Source organism: Microcebus murinus, chromosome 23 (assembly GCF_040939455.1).
Source record: "Microcebus murinus isolate Inina chromosome 23, M.murinus_Inina_mat1.0, whole genome shotgun sequence".
Lineage (NCBI taxonomy): Eukaryota > Metazoa > Chordata > Mammalia > Primates > Cheirogaleidae > Microcebus > Microcebus murinus.
In genome coordinates this window covers 2,110,063-2,125,044 of record NC_134126.1, presented here as the reverse complement: position 1 = coordinate 2,125,044, position 14,982 = coordinate 2,110,063, and the positions used below count along the sequence as shown (strand labels likewise).

Sequence of the window (14,982 nt, the reverse complement as noted above, 5' to 3'; positions counted from 1 at the left end):
TCTCAGAGCGGGGCAACCAGGAGGTGTGATGTACACCCCGGGGTTCCTAGGAGGATCAGGCTGAAGCTGGGACTTGGCCTGAAAGTGTCCCCTCGCATGGCCACCCCCTTCCCCTTCCTGCTCCTCTACTCCTGGTGCCCCTCCATCCAGGGGCCAGACCTTAAAGAGTCACCCGCAAGAGAATCCTGGTCCCAAAGGAGCCTTCTGGGGGACCCGTGCTGAGAGAGCTTGTGGGCATGGCCCGCTGGGGCTCTGCCCGACCCAGGGCTGAGAGATGCAACCTCCCAGCTCTGGGTCCCTGCAGGAAGTGTTGGCAAGCACAGGGCCAGTCCTCCAAAGGCCCAGGTGCAGGGAGCCCAGGCCAAGCAGCCTGTGGAAGAAGCCACATGCCGTGCCACCCCGGGGAACACGACTGCAGGCCACAGCCCTTCCCGCCTCCTCCTCCTCGTCCTCCTCCTCCTCCTCCTCCTCCCACCCCGCCCCCGCCCCCGCCCCCACATGGCGCAGGGCCCAGAGACACCTCAGACACTTGCTACCCAAAGTGCAAAGGGCATCAGTTGCTCCTCCAAACCCCCCCCCCAGCCCAGCAGACCGCGTTGTCCAGCCAGCCCCCGGGCCTCCCTGGGGTGCCCAGCACAAAAGTGCAGACACCCACCAGACCCTCAATCTCAGTTTTCGGATGTTTTTGCCACTCTAAGGACCCGCAGGCCAGCTGGGCCTTCTGGCAGGACAGAGAGCCCCGGAATCCGACGTGGAGAGCTGGGTGTACGTCCCCATGAGGAGGCGGTCCCCACCTCCGCGGCTCTCCCCTTGCGGGGAGCGGCAGCCGCGGGGCCTCAGAGAAGACACCAGGCTGGGCCCCCACGGCACAGCGGGAGCACGTCCCCCGCAGGCCACTTAGGGACGGGCGGCCGGCCGGCCGGCCGTCGGACGGTTGGGTTGCGGGAGACGCCGCAGCCGCCCTGCTACCGGCTTCCTGGGAGGGCGTCCTGGAACCAGCGTCCACACCAAGCCCTTGGAAGGCCCAGGCGACGGAGGAGCCCCGTCAGGCAGGGGCCGAGGACGGTGACAGCCCGGGCGGGGAGGAGCGTGTCAGGCAGGGGCAGAGGACGGTGACAGGTGACAGGCCGGGCGGGAAGGAGTCAGTCAGGCAGGGGCCGTGGAGGAGACGGGCTGGGTAAGGGTTAGGGTTAGAGTCAGGGCACAAGTCACAATCGCAAAGACCTGGAAGCGACCCGAGTGCCCATCGACCCACGAGTGCGTAAATGAAATGTGGCGCGTGGACACCACGGAGTGCTATTCGGCTATGAGGAGCAGCGGTGAGGGGGCACCTCTCGTGGTTCTCCTGGCCAGAGCTGGAACCCGTTCCAGTAAGCCAAGTATCCCAAGAATGGACACACGAGCACCACGTGCTCACGCTCACCAGCAAATGGGTACGAACTGATGGACACCTAAGTGGACACAGAGGAATCACCTTCATCGGGTGGGTGTCGGGCGGGTGTGGGGAGGGGATGGGCATACACATCCATTAGGAATGCGGTGGGTGCGCACCGACTGGGGGATGGGCGCACTTGAAGCTCTGACCCGAGGGGGGAGGCTGGGAGAGGGCAACGCACCCGACCTTAACATTGGTACCCCCACAATACGCTGGAACAACATGAGAGGTAAATGAATAAGAACACGGGGGTGGGAGAGGGGGGCACGGGCAACACATGTCACCTTAATACTTGGACTCCCATCATCTGCTTGAAAAGAGAGAGAAAAGAAAATGCAATAATAGAGATAAGAGACACTTTTTAAAAATAATGAATCCGGCCGGGCGCTGTGGCTCACGCCTGTAATCCTAGCTCTTGGGAGGCCGAGGCGGGTGGATTGCTCAAGGTCAGGAGTTCAAAACCAGCCTGAGCAAGAGCGAGACCCCGTCTCTACTATCAATAGAAAGAAATTAATTGGCCAACTGATATATATATATATATATAAAAAATTAGCTGGGCATGGTGGCGCATGCCTGTAGTCCCAGCTACCCGGGAGGCTGAGGCAGAAGGATCACTCCAGCCCAGGAGTTTGAAGTTGCTGTGAGCTAGGCTGACGCCACGGCACTCACTCTAGCCTGGGCAACAAACCGAGACTCTGTCTCAAAAAAAAAAATAAATAAATAAATAAATAAATAAATAAATAAATAAATAAATAAATAAAAAAATAACGAATCCGAAGAGAAAAGTAAAAGGAGGCCTGTGGAGCAGGTCTGGGTGTGACTCCGGATCCCCCAACATCAGGTGCCACCACCAGAGATTCCTACGTGTAGCCCATAGAACCCCAAAAGCAACGGGAGGAGTTCTGGTCACATACTCCCTCAAAATGACATCCTGGCCTTCTTCGGGAACTCCCTCCCCTCTCAGACTCTCAAGGTTTCCTCCAGCGTGTCGGTTCCCACAGAGCAGACCTTTGGTCTGAGACCTGACAGTCCAGAAGCCACGCATGCTGCCGCGTGGCGGCGGTGTCGCGGCTCGGGACAAGAGGAGGCCCCACGGTGCGGGCTGGGGCGCCAGGCACCGCGGCGGGCGCTGAGGGTGGGGGTCACCCCCACCCCGGGCCGCCCCCGCACTCCCAGAAACGCGACAGAACCAGAGGCAAAAAAAAAAAAAAAAGAAGAAGAAGAAGCCTAAGGCACCCGGTATTCCCGGGCGGTCTCCCATCCAAGTTCTAACCAGGCCCGACCCTGCTTAGCTTCCGAGACCAGAGGAGATCGGGCGCGTTCAGGGTGGTGTGGCCGTGGACGCCGGAGGGCGCCCCTGTCCCGCTCAAGAAGCCGAGCCTCTCTGCGCTTCCCCGCCGCCTCCTCCCGCCCCAGGCCCCGCGCCGGCGCTGACCCGCGCCGGGCCGGGCCTGTTGAGTTCGCCGGCCGGGTCCGGCGGGCGGGGGTGACAGGCGGGGCGGGCAGGGAGCGGCGGACCGGGGTTGGGGGCTGTCTCTCTATACACACACACTCACACTCACACTCACTCACTCACTCACACTCACACAAGATGCGCCTCCACGGCTGGACCCGCCAAGGTGGAGACCTTCCAGCCCCCCTCCTCTCCTCGCCTGGCCTCCTTCACCTCCCCGCCCCCACCCCCAGCGCGCTGACTGCGCACGGGCGGGCGGGGCGCTCGCCCTTTGACCCCAGCCAGGGGCCGCCCTCCCCCACAACCCCTTTCAGCTGCGCCCCGCGCCCTGTGGCCAGGCGGCCGCCTATTCCCCCGGGCCAGGGCTGGGGCACAGCGCACGGGGGAGGGGAGCGAGTGTATGGGGCGTCTCTCTCTCTCTCTCTCTCTCTCTCTCTCTCTCTCTCTCTCTCTCTCTCTCTCTCTCTCTCTCGGGATGTGTCCCATGGGTGGGGTGGGGTGGCGTGGTTTGTGGGGCGCTGAAGAAATCAGTCCCCTCCATCTCCTCCCTCTGGAAAACCCCCAAGCCCTTGGAGAACTGCCGGCAACGCTACCGTGGGGGCCGGGACGCTCCTCTGTGTCCTCCTGTGGCCCAGTCCAAGGGGCCTGGGCCTGGCAGGGGCTGCATTGGACCCCAACCACCCTGGCGTGTGGACTCGCTAAAAATCGGCGACTAGATATTGGATTCCAGCGTCATTGAGGTCATTTCACTAATGAGTGCACCGGAAAGAGTTTCCTAATCCATCTGTGAGGGTGGCAACTGAAAGAGAATTTGAAAGCTGACAGAATAGGCGAGGAAAGGCATTGGAGATTTCCACACCCAGTAAGGAAGCCTTTCCCGAAATGGAAGAAAGAAAGGAGCAAACAGAGACACCGGTAGCCCGCCCGGATCAGAGTCTGCCCCTGAGAGAAAGTACCCTGACCAGGGTCACCCGTGGGTGGGTGGCGAGCTAGCGGCATTCAGAAGAGCGAGGCCCGCAGTCTGTGCAGAAGACACCTGCACTCGGGTGTGTGTGGCGGCACGATTCCCAAGCAGCTCCAGATGTTAATCCAAGGAGAAGCCAGGGAGTTCCCAACGCCCCAGGTGTCCTCAGCCCACGACTGGCTGCTGTGGGAATGCGAAGCCCGGCTCCTTGTCTCAGAGCGGGGCAACCAGGAGGTGTGATGTACACCCCGGGGTTCCTAGGAGGATCAGGCTGAAGCTGGGACTTGGCCTGAAAGTGTCCCCTCGCATGGCCACCCCCTTCCCCTTCCTGCTCCTCTACTCCTGGTGCCCCTCCATCCAGGGGCCAGACCTTAAAGAGTCACCCGCAAGAGAATCCTGGTCCCAAAGGAGCCTTCTGGGGGACCCGTGCTGAGAGAGCTTGTGGGCATGGCCCGCTGGGGCTCTGCCCGACCCAGGGCTGAGAGATGCAACCTCCCAGCTCTGGGTCCCTGCAGGAAGTGTTGGCAAGCACAGGGCCAGTCCTCCAAAGGCCCAGGTGCAGGGAGCCCAGGCCAAGCAGCCTGTGGAAGAAGCCACATGCCGTGCCACCCCGGGGAACACGACTGCAGGCCACAGCCCTTCCCGCCTCCTCCTCCTCCTCGTCCTCCTCCTCCTCCTCCTCCTCCCACCCCGCCCCCGCCCCCGCCCCCACATGGCGCAGGGCCCAGAGACACCTCAGACACTTGCTACCCAAAGTGCAAAGGGCATCAGTTGCTCCTCCAAACCCCCCCCCCAGCCCAGCAGACCGCGTTGTCCAGCCAGCCCCCGGGCCTCCCTGGGGTGCCCAGCACAAAAGTGCAGACACCCACCAGACCCTCAATCTCAGTTTTCGGATGTTTTTGCCACTCTAAGGACCCGCAGGCCAGCTGGGCCTTCTGGCAGGACAGAGAGCCCCGGAATCCGACGTGGAGAGCTGGGTGTACGTCCCCATGAGGAGGCGGTCCCCACCTCCGCGGCTCTCCCCTTGCGGGGAGCGGCAGCCGCGGGGCCTCAGAGAAGACACCAGGCTGGGCCCCCACGGCACAGCGGGAGCACGTCCCCCGCAGGCCACTTAGGGACGGGCGGCCGGCCGGCCGGCCGTCGGACGGTTGGGTTGCGGGAGACGCCGCAGCCGCCCTGCTACCGGCTTCCTGGGAGGGCGTCCTGGAACCAGCGTCCACACCAAGCCCTTGGAAGGCCCAGGCGACGGAGGAGCCCCGTCAGGCAGGGGCCGAGGACGGTGACAGCCCGGGCGGGGAGGAGCGTGTCAGGCAGGGGCAGAGGACGGTGACAGGTGACAGGCCGGGCGGGAAGGAGTCAGTCAGGCAGGGGCCGTGGAGGAGACGGGCTGGGTAAGGGTTAGGGTTAGAGTCAGGGCACAAGTCACAATCGCAAAGACCTGGAAGCGACCCGAGTGCCCATCGACCCACGAGTGCGTAAATGAAATGTGGCGCGTGGACACCACGGAGTGCTATTCGGCTATGAGGAGCAGCGGTGAGGGGGCACCTCTCGTGGTTCTCCTGGCCAGAGCTGGAACCCGTTCCAGTAAGCCAAGTATCCCAAGAATGGACACACGAGCACCACGTGCTCACGCTCACCAGCAAATGGGTACGAACTGATGGACACCTAAGTGGACACAGAGGAATCACCTTCATCGGGTGGGTGTCGGGCGGGTGTGGGGAGGGGATGGGCATACACATCCATTAGGAATGCGGTGGGTGCGCACCGACTGGGGGATGGGCGCACTTGAAGCTCTGACCCGAGGGGGGAGGCTGGGAGAGGGCAACGCACCCGACCTTAACATTGGTACCCCCACAATACGCTGGAACAACATGAGAGGTAAATGAATAAGAACACGGGGGTGGGAGAGGGGGGCACGGGCAACACATGTCACCTTAATACTTGGACTCCCATCATCTGCTTGAAAAGAGAGAGAAAAGAAAATGCAATAATAGAGATAAGAGACACTTTTTAAAAATAATGAATCCGGCCGGGCGCTGTGGCTCACGCCTGTAATCCTAGCTCTTGGGAGGCCGAGGCGGGTGGATTGCTCAAGGTCAGGAGTTCAAAACCAGCCTGAGCAAGAGCGAGACCCCGTCTCTACTATCAATAGAAAGAAATTAATTGGCCAACTGATATATATATATATATAAAAAATTAGCTGGGCATGGTGGCGCATGCCTGTAGTCCCAGCTACCCGAGAGGCTGAGGCAGAAGGATCACTCCAGCCCAGGAGTTTGAAGTTGCTGTGAGCTAGGCTGACGCCACGGCACTCACTCTAGCCTGGGCAACAAACCGAGACTCTGTCTCAAAAAAAAAAAAAAAAAAAATAAATAAATAAATAAATAAATAAATAAATAAATAAATAAATAAATAAAAAAATAACGAATCCGAAGAGAAAAGTAAAAGGAGGCCTGTGGAGCAGGTCTGGGTGTGACTCCGGATCCCCCAACATCAGGTGCCACCACCAGAGATTCCTACGTGTAGCCCATAGAACCCCAAAAGCAACGGGAGGAGTTCTGGTCACATACTCCCTCAAAATGACATCCTGGCCTTCTTCGGGAACTCCCTCCCCTCTCAGACTCTCAAGGTTTCCTCCAGCGTGTCGGTTCCCACAGAGCAGACCTTTGGTCTGAGACCTGACAGTCCAGAAGCCACGCATGCTGCCGCGTGGCGGCGGTGTCGCGGCTCGGGACAAGAGGAGGCCCCACGGTGCGGGCTGGGGCGCCAGGCACCGCGGCGGGCGCTGAGGGTGGGGGTCACCCCCACCCCGGGCCGCCCCCGCACTCCCAGAAACGCGACAGAACCAGAGGCAAAAAAAAAAAAAAAAGAAGAAGAAGAAGCCTAAGGCACCCGGTATTCCCGGGCGGTCTCCCATCCAAGTTCTAACCAGGCCCGACCCTGCTTAGCTTCCGAGACCAGAGGAGATCGGGCGCGTTCAGGGTGGTGTGGCCGTGGACGCCGGAGGGCGCCCCTGTCCCGCTCAAGAAGCCGAGCCTCTCTGCGCTTCCCCGCCGCCTCCTCCCGCCCCAGGCCCCGCGCCGGCGCTGACCCGCGCCGGGCCGGGCCTGTTGAGTTCGCCGGCCGGGTCCGGCGGGCGGGGGTGACAGGCGGGGCGGGCAGGGAGCGGCGGACCGGGGTTGGGGGCTGTCTCTCTATACACACACACTCACACTCACACTCACTCACTCACTCACACTCACACAAGATGCGCCTCCACGGCTGGACCCGCCAAGGTGGAGACCTTCCAGCCCCCCTCCTCTCCTCGCCTGGCCTCCTTCACCTCCCCGCCCCCACCCCCAGCGCGCTGACTGCGCACGGGCGGGCGGGGCGCTCGCCCTTTGACCCCAGCCAGGGGCCGCCCTCCCCCACAACCCCTTTCAGCTGCGCCCCGCGCCCTGTGGCCGGGCGGCCGCCTATTCCCCCGGGCCAGGGCTGGGGCACAGCGCACGGGGGAGGGGAGCGAGTGTATGGGGCGTCTCTCTCTCTCTCTCTCTCTCTCTCTCTCTCTCTCTCTCTCTCTCTCTCTCTCTCTCTCTCTCGGGATGTGTCCCATGGGTGGGGTGGGGTGGCGTGGTTTGTGGGGCGCTGAAGAAATCAGTCCCCTCCATCTCCTCCCTCTGGAAAACCCCCAAGCCCTTGGAGAACTGCCGGCAACGCTACCGTGGGGGCCGGGACGCTCCTCTGTGTCCTCCTGTGGCCCAGTCCAAGGGGCCTGGGCCTGGCAGGGGCTGCATTGGACCCCAACCACCCTGGCGTGTGGACTCGCTAAAAATCGGCGACTAGATATTGGATTCCAGCGTCATTGAGGTCATTTCACTAATGAGTGCACCGGAAAGAGTTTCCTAATCCATCTGTGAGGGTGGCAACTGAAAGAGAATTTGAAAGCTGACAGAATAGGCGAGGAAAGGCATTGGAGATTTCCACACCCAGTAAGGAAGCCTTTCCCGAAATGGAAGAAAGAAAGGAGCAAACAGAGACACCGGTAGCCCGCCCGGATCAGAGTCTGCCCCTGAGAGAAAGTACCCTGACCAGGGTCACCCGTGGGTGGGTGGCGAGCTAGCGGCATTCAGAAGAGCGAGGCCCGCAGTCTGTGCAGAAGACACCTGCACTCGGGTGTGTGTGGCGGCACGATTCCCAAGCAGCTCCAGATGTTAATCCAAGGAGAAGCCAGGGAGTTCCCAACGCCCCAGGTGTCCTCAGCCCACGACTGGCTGCTGTGGGAATGCGAAGCCCGGCTCCTTGTCTCAGAGCGGGGCAACCAGGAGGTGTGATGTACACCCCGGGGTTCCTAGGAGGATCAGGCTGAAGCTGGGACTTGGCCTGAAAGTGTCCCCTCGCATGGCCACCCCCTTCCCCTTCCTGCTCCTCTACTCCTGGTGCCCCTCCATCCAGGGGCCAGACCTTAAAGAGTCACCCGCAAGAGAATCCTGGTCCCAAAGGAGCCTTCTGGGGGACCCGTGCTGAGAGAGCTTGTGGGCATGGCCCGCTGGGGCTCTGCCCGACCCAGGGCTGAGAGATGCAACCTCCCAGCTCTGGGTCCCTGCAGGAAGTGTTGGCAAGCACAGGGCCAGTCCTCCAAAGGCCCAGGTGCAGGGAGCCCAGGCCAAGCAGCCTGTGGAAGAAGCCACATGCCGTGCCACCCCGGGGAACACGACTGCAGGCCACAGCCCTTCCCGCCTCCTCCTCCTCCTCGTCCTCCTCCTCCTCCTCCTCCTCCCACCCCGCCCCCGCCCCCGCCCCCACATGGCGCAGGGCCCAGAGACACCTCAGACACTTGCTACCCAAAGTGCAAAGGGCATCAGTTGCTCCTCCAAACCCCCCCCCCAGCCCAGCAGACCGCGTTGTCCAGCCAGCCCCCGGGCCTCCCTGGGGTGCCCAGCACAAAAGCGCAGACACCCACCAGACCCTCAATCTCAGTTTTCGGATGTTTTTGCCACTCTAAGGACCCGCAGGCCAGCTGGGCCTTCTGGCAGGACAGAGAGCCCCGGAATCCGACGTGGAGAGCTGGGTGTACGTCCCCATGAGGAGGCGGTCCCCACCTCCGCGGCTCTCCCCTTGCGGGGAGCGGCAGCCGCGGGGCCTCAGAGAAGACACCAGGCTGGGCCCCCACGGCACAGCGGGAGCACGTCCCCCGCAGGCCACTTAGGGACGGGCGGCCGGCTGGCCGGCCGGCCGTCGGACGGTTGGGTTGCGGGAGACGCCGCAGCCGCCCTGCTACCGGCTTCCTGGGAGGGCGTCCTGGAACCAGCGTCCACACCAAGCCCTTGGAAGGCCCAGGCGACGGAGGAGCCCCGTCAGGCAGGGGCCGAGGACGGTGACAGCCCGGGCGGGGAGGAGCGTGTCAGGCAGGGGCAGAGGACGGTGACAGGTGACAGGCCGGGCGGGAAGGAGTCAGTCAGGCAGGGGCCGTGGAGGAGACGGGCTGGGTAAGGGTTAGGGTTAGAGTCAGGGCACAAGTCACAATCGCAAAGACCTGGAAGCGACCCGAGTGCCCATCGACCCACGAGTGCGTAAATGAAATGTGGCGCGTGGACACCACGGAGTGCTATTCGGCTATGAGGAGCAGCGGTGAGGGGGCACCTCTCGTGGTTCTCCTGGCCAGAGCTGGAACCCGTTCCAGTAAGCCAAGTATCCCAAGAATGGACACACGAGCACCACGTGCTCACGCTCACCAGCAAATGGGTACGAACTGATGGACACCTAAGTGGACACAGAGGAATCACCTTCATCGGGTGGGTGTCGGGCGGGTGTGGGGAGGGGATGGGCATACACATCCATTAGGAATGCGGTGGGTGCGCACCGACTGGGGGATGGGCGCACTTGAAGCTCTGACCCGAGGGGGGAGGCTGGGAGAGGGCAACGCACCCGACCTTAACATTGGTACCCCCACAATACGCTGGAACAACATGAGAGGTAAATGAATAAGAACACGGGGGTGGGAGAGGGGGGCACGGGCAACACATGTCACCTTAATACTTGGACTCCCATCATCTGCTTGAAAAGAGAGAGAAAAGAAAATGCAATAATAGAGATAAGAGACACTTTTTAAAAATAATGAATCCGGCCGGGCGCTGTGGCTCACGCCTGTAATCCTAGCTCTTGGGAGGCCGAGGCGGGTGGATTGCTCAAGGTCAGGAGTTCAAAACCAGCCTGAGCAAGAGCGAGACCCCGTCTCTACTATCAATAGAAAGAAATTAATTGGCCAACTGATATATATATATATATATAAAAAATTAGCTGGGCATGGTGGCGCATGCCTGTAGTCCCAGCTACCCGGGAGGCTGAGGCAGAAGGATCACTCCAGCCCAGGAGTTTGAAGTTGCTGTGAGCTAGGCTGACGCCACGGCACTCACTCTAGCCTGGGCAACAAACCGAGACTCTGTCTCAAAAAAAAAAAATAAATAAATAAATAAATAAATAAATAAATAAATAAATAAATAAATAAATAAATAAAAAAATAACGAATCCGAAGAGAAAAGTAAAAGGAGGCCTGTGGAGCAGGTCTGGGTGTGACTCCGGATCCCCCAACATCAGGTGCCACCACCAGAGATTCCTACGTGTAGCCCATAGAACCCCAAAAGCAACGGGAGGAGTTCTGGTCACATACTCCCTCAAAATGACATCCTGGCCTTCTTCGGGAACTCCCTCCCCTCTCAGACTCTCAAGGTTTCCTCCAGCGTGTCGGTTCCCACAGAGCAGACCTTTGGTCTGAGACCTGACAGTCCAGAAGCCACGCATGCTGCCGCGTGGCGGCGGTGTCGCGGCTCGGGACAAGAGGAGGCCCCACGGTGCGGGCTGGGGCGCCAGGCACCGCGGCGGGCGCTGAGGGTGGGGGTCACCCCCACCCCGGGCCGCCCCCGCACTCCCAGAAACGCGACAGAACCAGAGGCAAAAAAAAAAAAAAAAGAAGAAGAAGAAGCCTAAGGCACCCGGTATTCCCGGGCGGTCTCCCATCCAAGTTCTAACCAGGCCCGACCCTGCTTAGCTTCCGAGACCAGAGGAGATCGGGCGCGTTCAGGGTGGTGTGGCCGTGGACGCCGGAGGGCGCCCCTGCCCCGCTCAAGAAGCCGAGCCTCTCTGCGCTTCCCCGCCGCCTCCTCCCGCCCCAGGCCCCGCGCCGGCGCTGACCCGCGCCGGGCCGGGCCTGTTGAGTTCGCCGGCCGGGTCCGGCGGGCGGGGGTGACAGGCGGGGCGGGCAGGGAGCGGCGGGCCGGGGTTGGGGGCTGTCTCTCTATACACACACACTCACACTCACTCACTCACTCACACTCACACAAGACGCGCCTCCACGGCTGGACCCGCCAAGGTGGAGACCTTCCAGCCCCCCTCCTCTCCTCGCCTGGCCTCCTTCACCTCCCCGCCCCCACCCCCAGCGCGCTGACTGCGCACGGGCGGGCGGGGCGCTCGCCCTTTGACCCCAGCCAGGGGCCGCCCTCCCCCACAACCCCTTTCAGCTGCGCCCCGCGCCCTGTGGCCGGGCGGCCGCCTATTCCCCCGGGCCAGGGCTGGGGCACAGCGCACGGGGGAGGGGAGCGAGTGTATGGGGCGTCTCTCTCTCTCTCTCTCTCTCTCTCTCTCTCTCTCTCTCTCTCTCTCTCTCTCTCTCTCTCTCTCTCGGGATGTGTCCCATGGGTGGGGTGGGGTGGCGTGGTTTGTGGGGCGCTGAAGAAATCAGTCCCCTCCATCTCCTCCCTCTGGAAAACCCCCAAGCCCTTGGAGAACTGCCGGCAACGCTACCGTGGGGGCCGGGACGCTCCTCTGTGTCCTCCTGTGGCCCAGTCCAAGGGGCCTGGGCCTGGCAGGGGCTGCATTGGACCCCAACCACCCTGGCGTGTGGACTCGCTAAAAATCGGCGACTAGATATTGGATTCCAGCGTCATTGAGGTCATTTCACTAATGAGTGCACCGGAAAGAGTTTCCTAATCCATCTGTGAGGGTGGCAACTGAAAGAGAATTTGAAAGCTGACAGAATAGGCGAGGAAAGGCATTGGAGATTTCCACACCCAGTAAGGAAGCCTTTCCCGAAATGGAAGAAAGAAAGGAGCAAACAGAGACACCGGTAGCCCGCCCGGATCAGAGTCTGCCCCTGAGAGAAAGTACCCTGACCAGGGTCACCCGTGGGTGGGTGGCGAGCTAGCGGCATTCAGAAGAGCGAGGCCCGCAGTCTGTGCAGAAGACACCTGCACTCGGGTGTGTGTGGCGGCACGATTCCCAAGCAGCTCCAGATGTTAATCCAAGGAGAAGCCAGGGAGTTCCCAACGCCCCAGGTGTCCTCAGCCCACGACTGGCTGCTGTGGGAATGCGAAGCCCGGCTCCTTGTCTCAGAGCGGGGCAACCAGGAGGTGTGATGTACACCCCGGGGTTCCTAGGAGGATCAGGCTGAAGCTGGGACTTGGCCTGAAAGTGTCCCCTCGCATGGCCACCCCCTTCCCCTTCCTGCTCCTCTACTCCTGGTGCCCCTCCATCCAGGGGCCAGACCTTAAAGAGTCACCCGCAAGAGAATCCTGGTCCCAAAGGAGCCTTCTGGGGGACCCGTGCTGAGAGAGCTTGTGGGCATGGCCCGCTGGGGCTCTGCCCGACCCAGGGCTGAGAGATGCAACCTCCCAGCTCTGGGTCCCTGCAGGAAGTGTTGGCAAGCACAGGGCCAGTCCTCCAAAGGCCCAGGTGCAGGGAGCCCAGGCCAAGCAGCCTGTGGAAGAAGCCACATGCCGTGCCACCCCGGGGAACACGACTGCAGGCCACAGCCCTTCCCGCCTCCTCCTCCTCGTCCTCCTCCTCCTCCTCCTCCTCCCACCCCGCCCCCGCCCCCGCCCCCACATGGCGCAGGGCCCAGAGACACCTCAGACACTTGCTACCCAAAGTGCAAAGGGCATCAGTTGCTCCTCCAAACCCCCCCCCAGCCCAGCAGACCGCGTTGTCCAGCCAGCCCCCGGGCCTCCCTGGGGTGCCCAGCACAAAAGTGCAGACACCCACCAGACCCTCAATCTCAGTTTTCGGATGTTTTTGCCACTCTAAGGACCCGCAGGCCAGCTGGGCCTTCTGGCAGGACAGAGAGCCCCGGAATCCGACGTGGAGAGCTGGGTGTACGTCCCCATGAGGAGGCGGTCCCCACCTCCGCGGCTCTCCCCTTGCGGGGAGCGGCAGCCGCGGGGCCTCAGAGAAGACACCAGGCTGGGCCCCCACGGCACAGCGGGAGCACGTCCCCCGCAGGCCACTTAGGGACGGGCGGCCGGCCGGCCGGCCGTCGGACGGTTGGGTTGCGGGAGACGCCGCAGCCGCCCTGCTACCGGCTTCCTGGGAGGGCGTCCTGGAACCAGCGTCCACACCAAGCCCTTGGAAGGCCCAGGCGACGGAGGAGCCCCGTCAGGCAGGGGCCGAGGACGGTGACAGCCCGGGCGGGGAGGAGCGTGTCAGGCAGGGGCAGAGGACGGTGACAGGTGACAGGCCGGGCGGGAAGGAGTCAGTCAGGCAGGGGCCGTGGAGGAGACGGGCTGGGTAAGGGTTAGGGTTAGAGTCAGGGCACAAGTCACAATCGCAAAGACCTGGAAGCGACCCGAGTGCCCATCGACCCACGAGTGCGTAAATGAAATGTGGCGCGTGGACACCACGGAGTGCTATTCGGCTATGAGGAGCAGCGGTGAGGGGGCACCTCTCGTGGTTCTCCTGGCCAGAGCTGGAACCCGTTCCAGTAAGCCAAGTATCCCAAGAATGGACACACGAGCACCACGTGCTCACGCTCACCAGCAAATGGGTACGAACTGATGGACACCTAAGTGGACACAGAGGAATCACCTTCATCGGGTGGGTGTCGGGCGGGTGTGGGGAGGGGATGGGCATACACATCCATTAGGAATGCGGTGGGTGCGCACCGACTGGGGGATGGGCGCACTTGAAGCTCTGACCCGAGGGGGGAGGCTGGGAGAGGGCAACGCACCCGACCTTAACATTGGTACCCCCACAATACGCTGGAACAACATGAGAGGTAAATGAATAAGAACACGGGGGTGGGAGAGGGGGGCACGGGCAACACATGTCACCTTAATACTTGGACTCCCATCATCTGCTTGAAAAGAGAGAGAAAAGAAAATGCAATAATAGAGATAAGAGACACTTTTTAAAAATAATGAATCCGGCCGGGCGCTGTGGCTCACGCCTGTAATCCTAGCTCTTGGGAGGCCGAGGCGGGTGGATTGCTCAAGGTCAGGAGTTCAAAACCAGCCTGAGCAAGAGCGAGACCCCGTCTCTACTATCAATAGAAAGAAATTAATTGGCCAACTGATATATATATATATATAAAAAATTAGCTGGGCATGGTGGCACATGCCTGTAGTCCCAGCTACCCGGGAGGCTGAGGCAGAAGGATCACTCCAGCCCAGGAGTTTGAAGTTGCTGTGAGCTAGGCTGACGCCACGGCACTCACTCTAGCCTGGGCAACAAACTGAGACTCTGTCTCAAAAAAAAAAAAATAAATAAATAAATAAATAAATAAATAAATAAATAAATAAAAAAATAACGAATCCGAAGAGAAAAGTAAAAGGAGGCCTGTGGAGCAGGTCTGGGTGTGACTCCGGATCCCCCAACATCAGGTGCCACCACCAGAGATTCCTACGTGTAGCCCATAGAACCCCAAAAGCAACGGGAGGAGTTCTGGTCACATACTCCCTCAAAATGACATCCTGGCCTTCTTCGGGAACTCCCTCCCCTCTCAGACTCTCAAGGTTTCCTCCAGCGTGTCGGTTCCCACAGAGCAGACCTTTGGTCTGAGACCTGACAGTCCAGAAGCCACGCATGCTGCCGCGTGGCGGCGGTGTCGCGGCTCGGGACAAGAGGAGGCCCCACGGTGCGGGCTGGGGCGCCAGGCACCGCGGCGGGCGCTGAGGGTGGGGGTCACCCCCACCCCGGGCCGCCCCCGCACTCCCAGAAACGCGACAGAACCAGAGGCAAAAAAAAAAAAAAAAGAAGAAGAAGAAGCCTAAGGCACCCGGTATTCCCGGGCGGTCTCCCATCCAAGTTCTAACCAGGCCCGACCCTGCTTAGCTTCCGAGACCAGAGGAGATCGGGCGCGTTCAGGGTGGTGTGGCCGTGGAC

The 14,982-nt window shown here is 61.2% G+C and overlaps 4 pseudogenes; all 4 read right to left on the bottom strand.

The window, feature by feature from the left end:
* Window positions 1–2,659: 2,659 nt before the first annotated feature.
* Window positions 2,660–2,778, bottom strand: LOC142863967 (uncharacterized; annotated as a pseudogene).
* A 3,954-nt stretch (window positions 2,779–6,732) lies between these two features.
* LOC142863966 (uncharacterized) lies at window positions 6,733–6,851 on the bottom strand (annotated as a pseudogene).
* Window positions 6,852–10,811: 3,960 nt separating this feature from the next.
* LOC142863965 (uncharacterized) lies at window positions 10,812–10,930 on the bottom strand (annotated as a pseudogene).
* Window positions 10,931–14,863: 3,933 nt separating this feature from the next.
* Window positions 14,864–14,982, bottom strand: LOC142863964 (uncharacterized; annotated as a pseudogene).